The sequence below is a fragment of the Peromyscus californicus genome, unplaced genomic scaffold (assembly GCF_007827085.1).
Source record: "Peromyscus californicus insignis strain IS unplaced genomic scaffold, ASM782708v3 Scaffold_3__1_contigs__length_106647218, whole genome shotgun sequence".
Lineage (NCBI taxonomy): Eukaryota > Metazoa > Chordata > Mammalia > Rodentia > Cricetidae > Peromyscus > Peromyscus californicus.
In genome coordinates, this window is record NW_026294551.1 from 63,608,484 (window position 1) to 63,614,468 (window position 5,985).

The 5,985-nt window shown below is 44.9% G+C and overlaps 1 long non-coding RNA gene across 1 annotated transcript; it reads left to right on the forward strand.

Moving 5' to 3' along the window:
• Window positions 1-115: 115 nt before the first annotated feature.
• LOC128122702 (uncharacterized) lies at window positions 116-3,691 on the forward strand. The gene is made up of 4 exons (XR_008222470.1): window positions 116-226; window positions 2,978-3,033; window positions 3,130-3,319; window positions 3,531-3,691. It is a non-coding gene; the product is annotated as an uncharacterized LOC128122702 (long non-coding RNA).
• Window positions 3,692-5,985: the final 2,294 nt, after the last annotated feature.

The window sequence follows — 5,985 nt, forward strand, 5'->3', positions numbered from 1 at the left end:
TCAAAGGCAAACTAACAGTTACTCATCTGGATGGGTTTTCCAAACCCAAGCAATAGAGTTCTGAGTCTAAGCCTGGGCTGCAGACCAGAATTCCCCAGGGTCCTTGGGGAAGTCTTCAGAAGCAGTGGGAAAAGGTGGCACCTCGGGGCTCAGCTCGAACTGCAAGCACCCCACGGAGAGCTGGGACTCCAGGAAAGAAGGAAGTGAGCGGTGATACGCAGAACTGGTAAGTGGAGAGTTGAGAATAAGGTCAGGCTCTGAAACCCCATGTTTCATGTTCTCTCCCCTCACACGGAGATGGTCAGCAGGCAGCTACAAGTGTCTGCCGTCTCCCGTCATTTTTGAAGGCAGATGTCCTCCTCCGTGACTTTCGGACTCACCTGTCAGGTTGATGTGGAGAATTAGCTGTGTCCAAGGAAAAAGCCAAAAGTGTTTGGCTTTCTTTACCCCTAAAGGACAAGGGGAAAGATGGCCACACAGACCTGCTTCCCCTGCCCCTCCTGATAAGACCACAGCCTGACAAGGGCCTGGGTTCCCCCGAGCTCTGAGCCAGAGGTACTCTCTCAGTATCCGGCATGGGACAGCTACTCATGCTGAACTACAGGTGAAATGGCAGACCCACCTCTCACAGACTCTGTAGATCCGGAGGCAGCAGCAAGAAGAACTGAAATGCTAAAGCTAGACAGGAAGCAGACCAGACACACTCAGGAAGACGGGAGCCTACTGGCTGTACGTAAGAATTTTTTTTTTTTTTTTTTTTTGGTAAGTCAGTTGTAAATCGGTTTGACTGAGATATATTTTATATGTAACAAAAATTCACACCTCCATAAAAACAGATACATAGATTAATAGAAAAGGGTAGAAAATACAAAAATAAGCCCCAGTTTATGTGAGCAAGTGATTTTGACTAGGATCACCAAGAAGATAAAAAGAAGGGTGATTGTTTCAACAAATGTTTTCTCAGCCAGACCCAGTGGTGCAAATCTGTAATACCAGTTGCTTGGGAGGCTGAAGTAGGGAATTGCAAGTTCAAGGCCATCCTGGGCAACTCAGTAGGACACTGTCTCAAAATAAAAAGGAGAAGGTGGGAATGGAGCTAGATGGTAGAGCCTTACCTAACATGCCCGAGATGCTGGGTTCCACCCCTGGTACTGCAAAAAGTAAAAACTGAAAAGTAAGAAATTAATGATCTCACTGGGCGGTGGTGGCACATGCCTTTAATCCCAGAACTCCGGAGGTAGAGTCAGGCGGATCTCTGTGAGTTCCAGGCCAGCCTGGTCTACAGAGCGAGATCCAGGACAACCAGAACTGCAACACAGAGAAACCCTGTCTCGAAAAAATGAAAAAAAGAAAAAAGGAAAAAAAAAGAAATTAATGATCTCCAGAAAACTGGATAGTTACATGCTAAAGAATAAAACTGGACCCTGCCTGATCTTATCACATTAAGTCTACTCAGAGAGAGGAAGATCTAAACAGATCTGACGCCATAATTGTCTAGAAGACAGGGAAAACCTGTTAATGCTGACTCTGGTGAGGGCTTTTAGGCATCTCCTGAGAAGCCATGCAACAAGAGGTTAAATAAGCTGTCAGGACCAATCACACTAAAAAGCTCCCGAGGACATGAGTAAAGAGAAGAAACCACTAACGACCTTAAGAAGACATTTGTAAACCACATTTTAGATAAGGGGTTAATAGCCAAAATATGCAAGGACTTCACTCAACTCAGCAGTAAAGAATATGTACAAAGAACAAAGAAACCAAAAGCCCAACAGGCATGTGAAAAGTGTTCAGCATCACCAGTCCTCAGGCAAAAGCAAATCAAAGTGACAATAAAGAAGTTGTAGATATATCTTAGACACAGAGCTTGCCTGGCATGTATGAAGCCCTGAGTTTGATCCCCAGTACCACATAAAAACTGGATAGAGCAGCATGCACACAGTCCCAGCGCTGGAGAGTCCAAGGTCAGTCTTGCCTAGATAGTGAGTTCTAGGCTAGCCTGGGGTACAAAGGGAGACTTGGTCTCAAACAAACAACAACAAAAATCCAATAAAAAAAATAATGAAACGTTTGTTGTTCTTGTTAACCAATGAGTTTCAGTGGGGACTTACAGAAGCATCCCTGAGAGATTGTTTACAGGAGCACGGGCAATCTACCAATAGTCACAAGACTGGAGGGACTAGATAGACGACTCGGTGGCTAAGAGCACTTGCTGCTCTTGCAGAAGACCCAGGTTCCATTCTCAGGACCCACGTGGTGATTCACAGCAGTCTGTAACTCCACTTCCAGGGGATCCAATGCTCTCCTCTCATCTCCTTGGGCACCAGGCACAAACATGTGCACAGCAACACATACAGGCAAACCACTCCCACATATAAAATAAAGTAAGTCTTTTAAAAGAAGCTATGGAAATTACATATACTTTTACTTTTGTGGGGGGGGGGGGTAAGACAGGATTTCTCTGAGTAGCCTTGGAGCCTGTCCTAAAACTCACTCTATTAGACCAGGATGGCCTCGAACTCACAGAGATCCACCTGACTCTGCCTCCCGAGTGCTGAGATTAAAGGCGTGCACCACCACCGCCCAGCAGCTTTACTTATTTTTAAAATGTCTAGTTATGAGCCTGGAAAAGTGGCTCCACTGTTAAGAGCATTTGTTTTACCAGAGGACCTGGATTCAATCCTCAGCACCCACATGATGGCTCACAGCCATCATTAGCTCCAGTTCCAAGGGATCCGATGCTGATACCCTCTTCTGACCTCTGACCTTTGACCTCTGAAGGCACTGGGCACACCTATGGTGCCTACATACTTGTAGGCAAAATATTCAATACATAAAATAAGTAAATCTTAAAAATAAATAAGTAATATGCCTATTTGTGGAATTTTTCCATGAAAAGAAAAGCTCCTGCTGTTTGTGACAATTTGTGAGCCTGAGAGCCACCATGTGCTACAACTGGAATACTGTGTTTTCTCCAAAGGTCACCTTGAGAATGAATCCCCAGTGTGACAGCATCAGAAGTGAGGTTTGTGAGAGGTAAGAAAACTATGAGCACTCCACCTCAGGAATTTATGAATTCCTCATGAGAGGGCTCCCAGGAGAAGGTAATAAGTCCCCATCCACCCTTTGCAGCTCTTGGGCAGACAGTGTCCATCCCATGCAGAGGACACAGCACGCCTCTCTCGACAGCTGAGATCACCCCTCACTCAACGCCAAACCTGCCGCCGCCTCAACCTTGGACTTGCAGCCTCCAGAGCTTCGAGAAATAAGCATTGCCGTGTTCTGAATTCTCCACTCAGGGATGCTTTTCTTTTTCAGCCTGGTAAAAATAAAGGGGTTACTGGGAGGGGTGTTTGAACCCAAGACAAACTGAAACATCTTTAGAGACAGCAAAACCCAGCTCTGAGGCCTCTCTGTTCAAAGAGTTTGTAATGCTCATTCGTGAATTCCACCTCCACTCTGCCTACAGCGATTTTCATCTTGTAATTCTTTTTCCTTGGACTAAACATTTTAAAAAATTTTGTTTCCTTTAGGGACTGGAGAGATGGTTCAGCACTGACTGCTCTTCCAGAGGACCCAGGTTCAATTCCCAGCACCCACATGGCAGCTCACAACTGTCTGTAACTCCAGTTCCGGGCTGTCTGGCACCCTTACACAGACACACGTGCAGGCAAAATGCCAGTGCACATAAAAATAAGTAAATCTTTAAAAAATTATTTTTAAATTTTGGATTACTATGTTATTACACCATTTGCCCCTCCCTTCCCTCCCTCCAAACCCTCCCACATAACTCTCTTTGATCTTTCAAATTCATGGCCTCTTTTTTCCTAAGTTGTTGTACACACACACACACACACACACACACACACACACACACACACTTCTAAGCACATAACTATAACCTGCTTGGTCTGTATAATGTTACTTGCATGTATGTTTTCAGAGCTGATAATGATAATCAATCGGTGTGCTCTTCCCTTAGTTTCCCGTCGTTCTTGGTATAGGGTTAAGGCCTTCCTCCTTAGCACGTCTGTTGCTGTCCTTGTTCAGCTCATGCTTGGGCAGTCATGTTGGTGAGACGCTACGGGTGTCGCTTCTAACACTCCTAGGAGGCACATTCTCACAGCAAGCTCCCTGATCTGCTGACTCTTACAGACTTTTCACCTCTTCTTCCCCAATGGTCCCCGAATCTTCGGTGTGGAAGTGTTTCGTGGGTGTAGCCATTGGTCCTGGGCTCCACAACTCTGCATTTTGACTGGTTGTGGTTTTCTGTAATGCTCTCTGTCTGTTGCAAAGAGGAGTTTCCTTGATGAGAAGTAAAGGCTACACTATCTGTAAACATTAGGATAAATGTTTAGATTGTCATTAGACAGCATGCTGACTTCGTAGAGTAGTGGTTAGAGACTCTCCTCCAAGATCCATAACTTGACTAGCACTGTGTAGTTCGCTAGGCTTCTAGCACCAGGCGTGGTTTCCCTCTTGTGGAGAGGGACTTAAGTCCAATCAGAGAGCTGTTGGTTACCACCAAGGTATGCTTGCCACTACTGTACTCAGGGCTATGGTGCCATGCTGGTCATTGATGTGGTTCATAGGCATCTAGCTGGGTAGGACTATTGGTTGCCTCCAACCTTTGGAAGCTTAAATGGCACCTTCTGGTACCATGAAAGAGGGCTTCTCGTGTCTGGTATTGGGTTTTTCTAGGTGGTGTTTGGCTTTTGAAAGGAACATTGTCAGCTCAGAATGAGAAAAGGTCATTGAAATTATGTATGTAAGCTGGGCGGTGGTGGCACATGCCTTTAATCCCAGCACTCAGGAGGCAGAGGCAGACGGAGCTCTGTGGGTTTGAGGACAGCCTGATCTGTAGAGTGGGTTCCTGGATAGCCTGGGCTACACAGAGAAAGCCTGTCTTGAAAAAACAAAAACCAAAAAAAAAAAAAAAAAGAAAGAAAGAAAGAAAAGAAAAGAAAGAAAGAGAAATTATAGTATGTATGTATATTTATATATAGAACTGTGTATTATAGGGTCTTTAGGTAAATAGTTAATAGTATTGGTTATTAATATACGATTCCTTCTGGCTTTTTCAGACATCCTTTAGTTATTCTACCCCCCTCTCTCCATCTGTGTTTATCTTCCTCCCTGTCCCTAAAGAGTCCCCCTTTCCTGTTTGGTCAGATCATTAGTCCCCTGATACCCCCTCTCTATGGTTCTCCAATCCCCCTGTCCTGACAATGTCCCATTTAAATTTCCTGGTTTCTGCAGCTGCTCCAGGACATGTACTCATATCTGAAGATTTGGAATGAGGAGCCTCCAAGGGAGGCTTTTAAATTAAAAAACACATATTGGCACTTATTAATTCAGGAATAGAGAAATTTTGAACATTTGAAACTACAGGAGGAAGTAAGCGAACACAGAAGGCTTTTTTTCTGAATTATACATTTCCATAATTGATTTACTTTCCAAGAATTCATCCTCCCAGTCTTCAAATCCACACAGGGCTTGAACTGCAACTAGGTGGGTACAGCGCTCTCCCTCCACCCACCCTGGTCAAGGCCTGAGATCAGGTGCCCCTGAGAGGAAGTCAGAGTCCAGTTGAAAGACTTTTACACCCCAGGCAACAGAGCAAACCTCTGCATGGACCACAAGGGCATGTGAGGAGCCAGTGGCAGAGAGGCCACAGAATTTCTGAGCCATTAACCAGGACAGAAATGCAGTGCTTCCCACGGGGGAGAGCAGGGTTTAGACCTCATGTAAGGGACCTAACACTGACATTTCCCAGAGTCTGGATCTTAACTAACCATGTCCAGAGCAGATGGGATAAGATACCTGTACATCTTTCTGAAGGACAGAATGGAGGTAGCTTCACATGGCCTGTCAATCAAGAAACACTGCAAAAGGAGACGCTTCACAGAGTGGGAAAAAGTCCTTGCCAGCCATGCATCTGGCAAGGGATTAATATCTAATATACACAAAAAAATTCAAAAAATCAAA